Source organism: Balaenoptera borealis, assembly GCF_965194805.1.
Source record: "Balaenoptera borealis genome assembly, chromosome: 16".
Lineage (NCBI taxonomy): Eukaryota > Metazoa > Chordata > Mammalia > Artiodactyla > Balaenopteridae > Balaenoptera > Balaenoptera borealis.
This window is the reverse complement of record NC_138872.1, coordinates 18817251-18832122: the sequence shown is the minus strand read 5'-3', so window position 1 is coordinate 18832122 and position 14872 is coordinate 18817251. Positions and strand designations below refer to the sequence as shown.

The following is a 14872-nucleotide window of genomic DNA, read 5'->3' as shown; positions in this document are numbered from 1 at the left end:
GCACTAAGCCACAGCAGCTATATCACCATGTCATCTTTTCCCTGTCTGTGCATGCCATCGGCTAAGGGCCTAAGCACCCTCTGGGGAAGGGACTCTGTCCTGTAGCATCAGGCTCAGTGCCTGACATTTGGACTCATAAATGACTATCTGTGGAATGAGTGAGTGAATAAATGGGAAAGCTATGTTTACAGAAAAAGCTTTGAGCTCCTACTTTCTTCATCATAATTGGTGGCCTCTATCTTTTTTCCCTTTCCTGTTTATTCTGTTCTGTTAGTCCAATTTCTCAGCATGCATCATTCATACCTTTTCAAAGTAAAAATGTACTTAGCTTAAGAATTCAATAATATAAAGCTTAAAGCAAAAAATATCCCTCTGACTCTACTCCCCGCCATTCCTGACTCACTCTTCCCAGAGGTAGATCTGTAGCTATTCTTCCTACTACTTTCCAAAATATTTCTAGAAAACAGTGATATACCGCATTAACAAAATGAAGGATAAAAATCATAGGACAATCTCAATAGATGCAAAGAAAGCTTTTGACAAGATTCAACATCCACTCATGATAAAAACTCTCAACAAAGTGGGCACAGAGGGAACATACCTCAACATAATAGAGGTCATATATGACAAACCCACAGCTAATATCATACTCAACAGTGAAAAGCTAAAAGCATTTCCTCTTAGATCAGGAATAAGACAAGGATGCCCACTCTTGCCACTTTTATTCAGTATAGTATTGTAAGTCCTAGCCATAGCAATCAGACTAGAAAAAGAAATAAAAGGCATCCAAATTGGAAAGGGGTTTCCCTGATGGCAAAGTGGTTAACAGTACACCTGCCAATGCAGGGGACACATTGGTTCGAGCCCTGGTCCGGGAAGATCCCACATGCTGTGCAGCAACTAAGCCCGTGAGCCACAACTACTGAGCCTGCGCTCTAGAGCCCACGAACCACAACTACTGAGCCCACACGCCACAACTACTGAAGCCCGCGTGCCTAGAGCCTGTGCTCTGCAACAACAGAAGCCACAGCAATGAGAAGCCCGCACACCACAACAAAGAGTAGCCCTCACTGGCTGCAACTAGAGAAAGCCCGAGCACAGCAACAAAGACCCAACTCAGCCAAAAATAAATAAATAAATAAATTTATTAAAAAAAAAAAAAAAAAGAACATATGACCCAAGCTGGCCCAACGTGAGCCTTGCCTGAACCTTCAGCAGGAACTTTTAAAAAACAAACTGGAAAGTAAAACTATCACTATTTGCAGATGACATGATACTACATATAGAAAACCCTGCAGATGCCAACAAAAACCCATTAGAACTAGTACATGAATTCAGTGAAGTTGCAGGATATAAAATTAATAATAGAAATCTATAGCATTTCTATCCACTAATAATGATCTATCAGAAAGAGAAATTAAGAAAACACAATCGCATCAAAAAGAGTAAAATACCTAGGAATAAATTGAACAAAGAAGCTGAAAGACCTGTACTCTGAGGCTATAAGACATTGATGAAACAAACTGAAAACAACACAAATAAATGGAAAGATATACTGTGCTCACAGGTTGGAAGAATCATACTGTTAAAATGACCATACTACTCAAAGCAATCTACAGATTCAGTGCAATCCCTATCAAAACCAATGGCATTTTTCACAGAACTAGAACAAATAATCCTAAAATTTGTATGGGACGACAGAAGACCCCAAATATCCAAAGCTATCTTGAGAAAGAAGAAGAAAGCTGAAGGTATCACACTCCCTGATTTTGAAGCATACTCCTGAAACTAACAAAATATGTCCATCAACTATACTTCAAAATAAATAAATAAATAAATAAAATTTCTAAAAAACACGCTAATAGTGTTATTATATTGTTTTTTCCAATTTTAAACATTATTCTATCAGCTTCTCCCTATAAAATAGGAGTTGGCAAATGTTTTTATAAAAGGTCAGGTGTGCTTCCCTGGTGGCGCAGTGGTTGGGAATCTGCCTGCCAATGCAGGGGACACAGGTTCAAGCCCTGGTCTGGGAAGATCCCACATGCCGCGGAGCAACTAGGCCCGTGAGCCACAATTGCTGAGCCTCCGCGTCTGGAGCCTGTGCTCCGCGGCAAGAGAGGCCGCGATAGTGAGAGGCCCGCGCACTGCGATGAAGAGTGGCCCCCACTTGCCACAACTAGAGAGAGCCCTCGCACAGAAACGAAGACCCAACACAGCCAAAAATAAATAAATAAATAAATAAATTTTAAAAGGTCAGGTAATAAATATTTTAGGCTTTGTAGGCCACATGGTCTCTGCTGCAACTAATCAATTTTGCCACTGTAACATGAAAACAGCCACAGACAATATGCTAACATATGGGTTGGTCTGGGTTCCAAAGAAACTACAAAAACAGGTAGCCCCCTGCTATGGAAGATGAAGCATATCTTCCCAATATAGTTATTATTACCATTATTTATTAAATCAATATTCAATTCATAGCTAAGACATGAACTATATATATACTATGCTAAAAATTTTTTGTGTGTAATTTTTTCCCTAAAGATAGTAAGTACCTTTAAATGTAAAAATTTAGAAATTTGCTTTGTTTTCTATGAATCACTAACTTATCTAAAAATGCTTCTCCGAAGCCTCAAAATTAAAATTCCTCTCAATCTAAGTTCATTTTTTTCCCCTTGGATCATTATATCTGGAGTGTTACAACTCTCTTCAATCTGTTTCAAAGGCACATTTCCTAGGACTTCTCATCGCCATCCTCCTGGGGGTTCATTCATTCCCTTTGTCCCTCTCAAGAGTGAACTCCCAAGTTTCTTTCTTCTCTCTGAGGGTTTACTCTCTCATTCTGGTGAATCACAATGTCCACTAACTGACTAGGAAACATATGAACGAGAGGTTAAGTTTCTGAGACCTTCATGCCTCAATATGTTATGGTCCACCTTGATGGCTTGGTGGGTAGCAAATCACAGGTTGGAGACGGATATCGCCTCAGAATTTTGAGAGCATTTCACCACTGTCCTGTTCCTTCCACCACCTGTTAAGGAATCTGAACCACTGTGATCCCTAATCCCTTATCTGTAACCTCTCTTCCTTCAAAGAAAGCTTTAGCCCCAGGGAACATCTTTTCATAATGATGTACTGTGGGGTTGTTTTAATCCATGAGTTTGGGCACCTGGTGAATTCTTTCACAAACTAGAAACACCTGTCTCAGTTCTGAGAAATCTTCTTGGATTATTTCCTCATAATTTCCTCCCGAATTGTTTTCTTGTAATGGAACTCCTATTACTGTATTTGAAAGATACACCTTCGGGGCTGTACCTCTAATTTTCACATTAAAAACATTTTTTTTAATCTCTTCGTGTTCTGCTTTCTGGGAGGTTTCCTCAACTTTATCTTCCAACCCTTCTTATTCTTTTTTTTTTTTTTTTATGGCTAACATGTTCACCATTCAATAATTCTTTTTTTTTTTTGGGACTCTGATGTTTTACTCTTATAGTCTCCTAAGGTTGTGCCAAGTAACCAACAATGGAAGGGCGTTCAAATGACAGGCGGTGGCTCTTTCCTTTCAAAGACGACGCTGTGATCTAGTAGAAACACTTCTACACAACCAAAACAGTCCAACTGGCATGAGAAAACACCTCTGTAACAATTTTAAGGATTTTTCTGTTTTCAAGTCTCTGAATGAGTTTTATATTTCCATCAAAGGTGGCACAGCAACAAAAAAGGATTTTGGTTCAGATACATGAATTTTTTGATGCCTGAAAGTTTTTTTGCAATGTAGAGAATTTTTAAATTAGATCGCTTTCTCTGAAAAGTTATCTTTTGTGTATAATTTAGGCTAGAGCTAATCTGTATAGGGTGAGCTATGATGCTCTCTGCAACAGGCTAGAGATAACACACCACCTTAATTTCATGACTACAAGTCAAAAGCATTCACATCTCTCAAGATGAAAAGAGGGCCATGAGGACAAGGACGACATCTATTTTGAATACTACTATATATCTAATACGTAGGACAGTATTTTGTGAATGAATAAATATATTAATATTACATATGGATTTATCAATGGTGGGTCAAAAGAGAAGGATCATACTGGTATATATACCAGGTTTAGTCTAAAAACCCTTCTCTCCAAAAATGTAGGTGCCTAATTCGAAATACCTGCCAACATAACTAGGGAGAAGACACCAGTACCATCGCGACTTCCAAACTGAGGCAGCACTTTGTTTTGCCAGCTTGAAAGTACAATTACCGCCTCAAACATTAACTTAAGATGCTTCGCTCCTCAAAAGAAAAGTGTTTTAAACATTCAAAGTGTTACACTAAAAGCTTTGTTACCCTGTACATGGGTAATGCAAGCCAAAAAGCAAATCAAGAGTAGTGACTTTAATCCCTGTCTATGAGAGAAAGCATAATTAGCAGTAAGAGCAATAACCTGCTAGAAAACTCTTGTTACTGGATTAAGAGTATTAGAAATGTCCATTTTAAGAGGCTTCCTATTGGTCAACTGCAAAATAACAGGACTTTAAACTCATTACTACTGACTTCAACCAATGTCTAGCACTGCCGTAATTCCTCACAATAATCTGTTTTACCTAGATGGTGTAAAGGTGTAAACTAAGGAAGCTCTCTGGAATCGACTAGAAACATTTCAATAGTGCTGCATTCACAGAATCAGAACTGAATGGGACCTTTGAAATCACACAAACACTTTGATATTAATGATGAATGAGACACATCTGCATAATACAAAAGATAAAAAATCAACTCCAAACCCCAGTTCATCTCTTCAATCAGAGAAAATCATTTCAACTCCTAATCTGGTGATGAAAATCAACTTGCTTGATAAGAATCACTATTAACAGTGGTAGTAGAAGCAAATGGCCAGGCATTATCATAGCTATCAAATAACACACTGTAAAGTAAAACCTGACTGCACTTTTTTTCTGTCATTAGACCCTACACTATAATGTCAACTAACCCAGATCAGGAATGATCCCATCTGTGAACACAGGACTGAAGAAACCAATCTTCTGACAGCCAAGCCCACTCAAAGTTCAGAGCCCTGAAAATTCAAGCTATAACCTTATGTAGGAAGACAGAGGGTTTTACAAATGACACTCATATTCAGTCTCAAGAGACCTCACCGGTAATGCAACACCTTTTTGAATCGTTACACTTTAATGTGTTTTGTAGAGGAAGAGTAATACCTGTAGGCTTGAGCGAAGATATCTAGGTTCTGAACATAAGGGTAGTATGATTTGTACAATTTATTCAGTATCTCTGGGTCTTAGTTTCTCATTTACAGAATAGGGACAAAAACTATCTTTTGGGAGAGGAAATGGATGAGTTCTATTTTGGACAGGCTAAGTTTGAAGGAACAGTAAAGACTGAAGCAAAGTAAAGGGGTGGGGAACTTAAAAGCTCAGGAAATGCAATCCTTTTATCTTAAGAATGATGAAACTAAGGATCAGAGCAGTCTGATTGCCCAAAGGCTCAGTCACGCAAAAAGTACAAGAATCAGATTTCCTGGGTTCTGATTCAGCCCTCTTAGCACTATATCAAGCTTTCTTGTAGGCATATGAAAATGGTGGGAGAGGACAGGACTGGAGATGTTCTATTTGGGGCACGTGGAGACCGGGCAGAGATTATAGAAAGATATTGTACAGACAAATTACTACAGTCTAGGGGAAGGGAGGAAGGGAAGGTGGGAAGGAGGGAGGAAAGGAGGGAGGGAGGGAGGGTGGGAAGGAGGGAGGAAGGGAGGGAGGGTGGGAAGGAGGGAGGAAGGGAGGGAGGGAGAGAAGGAGGGAGGGAGGGAGGAAGGGAGGGAAGAAAAAAAGCAGGCTGTAGCAGAGGATGGTTTCCATCCATCCTTGGGGTGAAGAGGAAGCAATTAAAACAGTCTGATAAAACTATCTTTCAAGAAGACCTTTTTAAGCACATTTTAGACAAGAAGGATGGACCCTTCAGATAATATTACATACAAGTGAAAAAAATATTTCATACAAATAATTCATATGATAAACACAGATAAAAATCTTTAGGGATATAACTGGCGAGTAATTCTGTTTAAGTTCTTTATCTACTTTCATAAAGCCTGCCATTTGAATCCTGAATTGATAAAATTGTTTTGGAGCAATTTACAGTAAGGAAAAAACTCTATCTGATGGCTAGCCAAGACAGCAGGAAACGAAGTAAACACATTAACAAAATCATAACACAGACAACACTCAGCAGAGTTTTTACTTTGGGGTAAATAATAGAAGAAAAATCACATATTAATGGTCATTCGGGCGCAGTACTCTTTATTCTACAGGATACAGGAGAGCCAGCCCAAGTGCACACCAATCTACTGTCTGAAAACATCTTATCAAATAAATTTGTGGAATTCCTAGTACTACAAAGACGGGCTTTTCCCCTACTTCTACAACTCTGCTGTGTTAAGAGTAAAATAAAAACCCAGGATTTTTCCAAAGTGGTTTTTTTTTTCTATTGTTCAAAAACGAGACAAATAATGGATTCTGAACCTGACACAAATTCCCTACTATTCCAGTTTTAAGGTGCAATCCTGAAACTGAACTTCCACAGCTTACGTTAAATCACCTGCCGCAAACCCAGGAGGATGCTGCACCCTGATGGATTCCGTGGTCGTTTTATCTCCTAAAAGCTGTACAACTCTGGCACCTCCTGCTCTTTCCTTAGGGTCTAAGAATTTTTCTTTAATAGAATCTGAGAAGGATTTTTTTTAAGCTCTGGATTTTTAAAAGATTAAGTAGCTCTTAATCCTCTCCCACCCTCAACTCCCCCCTTCCCTGAAATCTAAAAGGAAGAGAGCGCTGTGATAATAAACGCAGAACCAGGCTGTGGGTGGGTACGTAAAAAAAAACTCTGCATGATGTGACGGACTAGGGAAAAGCTCCCTTGCAAAAGCAAGCACAGACGAGCACTGGCTGAATGGTGAGGCGGGGGGCTGGCAACCAGAATGTCCTGCCAACAAAATGCCCTGGTTCTCCAAATCCGCTTGTGCTACGCTAAGAGCAGAAACTGCAGGCAATAAGCAGAATGCTCAAGAGGCCACCTGAGGCAAATTTAAGCCAGCTGACTAAAGTCTGCTAACACCATGTATATATATTATGTGTGGTCCATCTAATCTGCCTAAATATTGGTATAGATGTATAGATGTAGTCAACTATTTTAAATTAATGTATTAGCAAATCACGTATTGTTAAAACTATTGACTTCTAACACCTAAATAATCACTTAACCAGAAGTAAAACTCAGCACGTTTTCAGATTGGTATGTGGTACTATTTAAGGAGGACTGGTCTGGGAGATGACAGAATTCACGTCCAGAATGAGCAAGAGAACCACAGAGAAGGGCCAGTTAGTTTACCTGGTAAATAGTACCAATTCCCAGATCAAAAGACAATCATTTTGAAATATAAATTCAACTTCGGCAAGCGGGGGCTACTCTTTGTTGCGGTGCGCAGGCTTCTCATTGCGGTGGCTTCTCTTGCTGCAGAGCACGGGCTCTAGGCGCGCGGGCTTCAGTAGTTGTGGCATGCAGGCTCAGTAGTTGTGGCTCACGGGCTTAGTTGCTCCGCGGCATGTGGGATCTTCCCGGACCAGGGATCGAACCCGTGTCCCCTGCATTGGCAGGCGGATTCTTAACCACTGCGCCACCAGGGAAGCCCCTAAATTTAACTTCTTAATACCCATAATCTCCCACTCATATTACACTATATTTATATTACCCGTTCCAATGCTCCCTTCCATCATCAGCACAAGCATTGAGAACCAGATGTAGTGATGTGATTTAAAATTGTTCTAGATACAGATGAGCAGTCGTGGAGGACAGCAAATTTCCAACCTGCCACTCTGGAGTACATGTGCAGAATGAGATTCATACCTTCCATCATAGGCACCTTTTCTTTAAGATGCTAAATTTGCTAATGAAGCCCTTTATTAGTAGCATAGTACAAGCTCAGGTTAGTAATAAAATGAAATAAATAAAAGTCAGGAAACTCTCTCATTAGCCTGGATATGAAATCCAAGTAACAGTTCTTGAAGCCTCAAGAGAATCCTAAAGGAGTTGGTGACAAAGCTGCATGCCACAGACAAGTAGAATAAAAGCAGCCCTCACACAGAGGAATACAAAACAGTAACTCCCCAGAGGGCCAAGGGACTGCATCAGTCCCTGATGCCTAGGACAGCGCCTAAGATATAGTCAATACCCATGTATTTGTTTGGTGAGTACGTGGATTGAATTTATAAATGAAAGGCTCACTGGCTAGTTTCACCACTCACACTATTTTCTTCCCTCTACCCTCAAATGACTTAAGGGCTAAAAAATATAAGGAAACAATTTTTGCAAGGGAATCACTCCATGTTTTCAGCCTGCTGTGTTACATGTTTGTAGTAACTCTCTCAGCCTGGACAAAGCCTCTCTAGATATAAGAGTGCCACCAGCGATTCAAAGCACAAAAACAACCACAGCCTATATATGCGAAGATACCAAGCTCTGTACACAAAAGTAGGTAATTCCAAGTCTATTACTGTTATTCACTTTAATTTGATTTAGCAACGATTGGGCTTTACACAGCTGACTCTAAAATTCACCCTAAATTCTATCCACAGTGTAATGTCAGAGTTTCTTAGCAACCTTCACTTTCTGGAAATTTGACTCCTATCCAGATTCCATATCCATCTTGTGGATCCAAGTTCAACTCCTAACTTGGTGAATTCCTAAGATTTTGTACCCAGAGTTATCTACTCCTGAACAAACCACAGTACTGACCTGCTTCTGCTTGCAGCTTTTAAAAGCCACACATTGAGACTCTCCTATCACCACAAATTCCTGAATCAAACATCTATGGTTCTCCTTCCCATTAACATTTACATGGGAGTTACCACTGTGGGCCCCCAAATTTCTTAGCCAGGCAAAAGGGGATCTGGTGATTTAACTGCTTCAAGAAGAAGGGTATATGGTGACAAAGATAAAAGCAAAGATAATGCTTACAGAGGAGAGCAGTGATATTGAATTTAAACTAAGAACAAAGAGGTATCTGAAAAGCCATAAAGAAAAAAACTTAGAAGCTCCTGTTTGAATACTCGGTAAGAAGAACGTCAACATCATAAGAAGTGTATGTTGCTCTATAGAACACCTCAGCATTAACTATTTGATCCCAAATAGAAAAAAAAAAGGTAGCCTGGCAATTAATATATATATGTATTTTAAAATTTATCTTTATTTTTTAATTTTTGGCTGCGTGGGGTCACGTTGCTGCATGCAGGCTTTCTCTAGTTGCAGTGAACGGGGGCTACTCTTCATTGTGGCACATGGGCTCAGTAGTTGTGGCTCACAGGCTCTAGAGTGCAGGCTCAGTAGTTGTGGCGCACGGGCTTAGTGCTCCGCGGCATGTGGGATCTTCCCGGACCAGGGCTCGAACCCGTGTCACCTGCATTGGCAGGCGGATTCCTAACCACTGCGCCACCAGGGAAGCCCTAATATTTTTTGCTGAATGAATTAGATACCTGCTTTTTTTGTTTGTTTGTTTGTTTGTTTTTGTTTTTGTGTGCTTCTTTCTAATTGTATTTCAAGTTCTTTCCAAAACAAGGCCCTTGGATACCCCAGGTTCAATATGCCCCTGGGCCTGGTCCACTGCTGTCTGGTATTGGTATGTGGGTATTCGTTCGTTCACCAACATTAAATCCCAGGACAGGTGTGATAAAACAGGACTCCCTCCTCCATGGCACAAGTCCTTTGCTGGTTTCAGAGGTGGACGGCGGTCTTTGCAGAAAACACACAGGAACTTTTCTTGGAACTGAAGTGGGATGAAAAGTGCCTGCCCTGAACATCACCATCTTTTCCCTGACCCTTCCCCTCCAGTTTCTGAAGATGATACAGCAGAAAATAATCTTGCTTGAAGATACTGGGTAACAATTCCATAAAACAAAAACATATGCTTCCAATGCACTGTGCTTTCAGATATGCTGGGTTTAGTTCAGCTGCCGGATGAGCTGATTGATGCGTTCACCTCTATAGCCAGGTGAGCCCACTTCCTTGAGGAAGCCCACTCTATTCTTGGTAGCGTGGCGGGCCACTGAGAGTTGAAAAGGGCGCAAGAACCCTGAGATCACCTGAAAATTCTTCCCCGGAAAGGCAATTTCGTGAATGAGGTCTTCCAAGCAAATGACACCAAACTTCCCCAGGTGCTCCTCAATCACTGTGTTGTCTGTCAAAGGGATGATTTTATTCTTGACCTTGGCTTGTCCACGTTTCAAGATGAGTTCCCGAACTGACTTCAAATTTGGAAATCCCCAGGTCACATAAGGTTCCACTATACGAAGCGTTTTTATGGTTTGAGGAGTTACTTGCATAAAGACACCACTGAAAATCTTTTTCAGGCGAAGTCTTGCAATGGTCCTCTGCACCAGTAAACTCACCCCATTAATCCTTTCGATGCGTAAAACAAAGGCCAAGGAATGTTTATCTGGCACTTCCAAGCCATGAGGTTTCACTTCTAGTCGTCTGAGTCGCACCCTGTCACGTGGTTGCCGCCAGGAATCATGTAGGAACCATTCTAGTCGCTTAAACTTGATCTCTTTTCCTTTCCTCTGCTCCTTCCTTTGCAAAAACGCCTGCTTTGCCTGGGTGGCTTTCAGGGCCTGATAAGCCTTCCTCTTCTTCAGGAGATTTTCTGGAACCAAAGGGATCTTTTTTCTTGGCTCTTCCTCCGCCATCTTTCCAACTCTGCGGCTCTAGATACCTGTTTTTTGACATTAAGTTGAACAGCCCTCAAACAGGTTTTAAGAAATAAAAATAAGGTTGAGGGACTTCCCTGGTGGTCCAGTGGTTAAGAATCCACCTTCCAATGCAGGGGACGTGGGTTCGATCCCTGGCCAGAGAACTAAGATCCCACATGCCGCGGGGCAACTAAGCCCGCGTGCTGCAACTACTGAGCCTGTGCGTCACAATTAGAGAACCTGCACGCCGCAACTACAGAGCCCGCGTGCTCTGGAGCCCACGCGCCGCAACGAAAGATCCCGCGTGCCACAGCTAAGACCCAACGCAGCCAAAAATAAAAATAAATAAGTAATTTTAAAAATAAATAAAGTTGAGATACCCTGGATTATTTTGTATTTTCCCTGTTCTAGCCTGGATCTGGATCTTGCTTTTAAGTTTATACTTTTGGAATCAGACCGTACCACACTTTTACTTTTATTGAAGTATAATATGCATTAAAATAAGTATAGCTCTTCACATACTGAACACACCCGTGTAACCAGCATCCACATCCAGAAAGAGGACACTCTTAGCACTACAAAAGCCCCATCCATGCTCCTTTTTGGTCACTACTACTTTTCTCCAAGGGTAACCACTAGCCTGACTTCAAACAGTACAGATTAGTTTTGCTTGTTTCTGTACCTTATAAAAGTGTAATTATAGAGTACGTACTCTTGTGTCTGGCTTCAGTGCCAGTTATCAATTTATTGCCTCTCAACTCCAAATTCACCCTTCAGTACCTGCTCTGTGATAATGCTCTGGACTCTTTTAAGCCTTTTCCCTTTACAGAAAGCGTGATGTTAAGCTTGTGGTCAGTAGAGGGCGCTGGAGGGGCATCGCAGGAGGAAGGAAGCTTGTCTTTCAGGTTCAAGGGTGCAGTGCTTTTGCCCAGTGAGAGTATGTAGGGACATCTAGTGGTGCTCTGTCCCAGTAGCATCCCCAAAGCATTAGACTGTTTTCTCATATTCAAAGATCACCTGGAAGCTTTAATTTGCCAGCAAAGGTCCTACCTATACTTGAGGATAATGAAATTATCCCATAGTTTTTTCTTCTCTAGGATAAATATCCCCATGTATTTAATCACATATTTTCAGCTCTCTCCTGAACTTTCTATGTTGTTTCCTCCTTAATTTGCAAAATCAAAAGCTGAACTAAGACACTTTATCTAGCTAAAGTAGTATCGACTCATAAATATCCATCCAAAACCAAATCAAATCTCATGGTGAAATGCTACAGGCACTCCTGTTAAGAAGTCTGGAAAAAGACAAGGACGCCATCCATCAAGCATTGCTCTGGACATTCTAGAGAATACATGGGAAAATTATGAGATGTATAAACTAGAAAGAGAGATACAAAATTATTATTTATATATGATGTGACTGTTCTTCCTGTAAGCCCTTAAGAAACAACTTCAAAACTATGGGAACCAAGAAAGAGTTTATAAGAAGGTCAGTAAAAAATATATATCTGTACAAACATCACCAATTTTGTAGGAAACAACCTCAAGTTTTCCTCAAGGATGTAGCTGCTGCTGTTCACATCATGCATACCGAGCGAGACCAACTCTACTGCTCCGGCTGTGACCACCTGCTCAAGGGACTGGTGCCAAGGCCCAGTTACACAGGCCAGACATGAGGCCAATCTCCCACTGTAGAGTTTGGCACCATGTTGGAACGGACTCAGCCACATGAGGGTAACTCACATGTAGCCTGTCTTTCTTAACTCAGTTCTAGCCAGAATTGTGTTAGTATGTGCCCAACACAATATTCATCTTGAATTTCTATTACACCAAATTCAACGTCTCCCTCTGGTTTTATGGTTTATCTTATCTCTGAGGAGCTGGCCACCTCACTAAGCAACCAACAAGAGCAGATATACAGGACAGTCACCAATGAAGCTAAAGAATTGACTCTGTTTCTTCAACTTTAAAATGAGGGTATATTTGACCTCAGATTTTAAAAACCCTTTCCTAAGGATCCTAGGCCCTAAAATTGTCTAATTCTGTGACCCAGTATATATAATAACCACACACCAAGAGAAAAAAAACTATGGGAAACGAATCCTGCAAAAACACTAACATATTCCCTGTTTTACCAAGTTCTCCATTCTCCAGGTGAATAAGAAAGCTAGGTTTTTTTTTTTAAATATAGAAGGGTAATAAAAAATTCTTTTTTTTCTCCAAGAGACACTTACTAAAAAGGAAAGAATGCATGGAAGTCAAGAGGATGATTTAGGAAATCTGCTTCTGTTAGAAGGCATGAACATCTTTAACAAAATGTGTTAAGTACTTTAAGAAATTCTATAAATTTGGGAAAATTTAACCATGCAATGATGATTACCAAAATTACATAAAAGTGTCAATATTTGAATCTGTAAATAGAATAAATAAAATTAAGAAATATGTTGTTTTTAAATCCACCCTCGCTCTTACACCTAGTGAATCAATCCCTTGAGGCCTTTCCTGTTCAAGTTTACCACTGGTACACAACTGCTGGAAGCTTCACACACAGACTAAAAGACACTAGATAAATCCAGCTCATTCAGCTCCTGACCTGAGGAGGCTTCCTCATAGTTTTGTATTAATTCATCCCTATCAGTGATACCCAACTGCTTAAAACATCAGATTGTTACAACAATGTTCAGATCCTTGAGGATCTAGTCATTTTCTTATCCACACAGATTAACTTCTTAACAGACTAATACAAAATAAGCACCATTCGAATATAAAAACATAAAGAAAGGCAGTGACTTTTTTGGTGAAAGAACATGACCACTCAGATTATTCATTTGAACTGACACTTGGTAGAAATAATGAATTTACTTGCTCAAGTAGAAATAGAATGGGGGACGCAAAAGAGGGGAAGAAAATTATTTCACAATTTGTTGAAATATGAGACACAGTACTTCAATTAAAAAAAAATTACTTAGCAAAGAGGTAGCAGAGATATACTTGGGACAAATAGTCTATAGAACCTCCTGACTCTTAGTTCTATAACTGAGACCTATGGCTGCTATTTATTATGATTTGCAGAATTTGAAAAATTGTTTTTATGGTATTGGATATGAGCTATATGGCTTTCTGCTCCAAAAACAACCTGAAATTGTGTAGCTAAGATCCAGGTGGCTGTTCAGAGAGCAAGTAGCTTGAACTCTAAAGCAAAAAGGGTCCAATGGCCAGAGTAATATCCTGTGTGAATCAGACTGTGACCTCAAGCTGTCTGCCAAGTTTCTCTTGTGAACTTACCATCTATTCTGACCGCCTGATTCTACCCCAACTGATAATACCAGAGTCTGAGGGCTGTTTCCGCCACCTCCAACTAAGGTCCAGTTAAGAGATTCACAAAAGGTTTCTGAGTAAGAAGAACCTTCCTAAAGGGAAAACCCTACATACTTGCCCTTCCAAGTGGACATGTTATGTGTATATATGTGTCTCTCTATATATACACACACAAGCAAACTAAACATGTATATATGCAGATTATTTATATACAAATATAGATTATCCTCTAGGGATAGTAGGACAGTGCACCTGAGCTATTTTTCTAGTAACAGAGACACTACATAATCCACTCTGTCCTTCTGCTAAGAACATAAATCCTGCAACCGAACTGTCTGGGTCAAAATTCTAGCTCTTGCCATTTATTAGCTGCGTGACCTAGGCAAATCACTTAATCTCCCTGACTCAGTTTCCTCATATGTAAAACAGGGATGATAATCATGTAAGGATTAAATAAACTAGTACATGCAAATAACAAAGTACAGTGTCTGGCACATAGGAGGTACTATATAAGGTTAAATATTACTATTGATATTTATACAACAGCCATCCAGATAAAATAACAAGAAAAATATGTGACTACAGCAGTGAGAAAAAATGAACTATACGAATTCAAGTGACCTATATGGATTCATGATCCATAATCCCCAACCAAAGTAACCTTAGAACTTTCTTATCCTTGGAACAAACCACAACGTAGATAAAAATATTTCGCAAATGCACGATAATCCAAAAGCAGGAGTCTAGCTCAAAATCTGTTCCCATACTTCCCTGGTGGTCCAGTGGTTAAGAGTCCACCTTCCAAT

General features: G+C 40.1%; 1 protein-coding gene and 1 pseudogene across 2 annotated transcripts in view; both read right to left on the bottom strand.

The window, feature by feature from the left end:
- Positions 1-14872, bottom strand: part of CHD6 (chromodomain helicase DNA binding protein 6) — a 210138-nt gene that overhangs the window by 153560 nt on the left and 41706 nt on the right. The window lies entirely within an intron of this gene.
- On the bottom strand, positions 9721-10758 carry LOC309613061 (large ribosomal subunit protein uL30 pseudogene; annotated as a pseudogene). Its single transcript has one exon. The product of its transcript is annotated as a large ribosomal subunit protein uL30 pseudogene (transcript).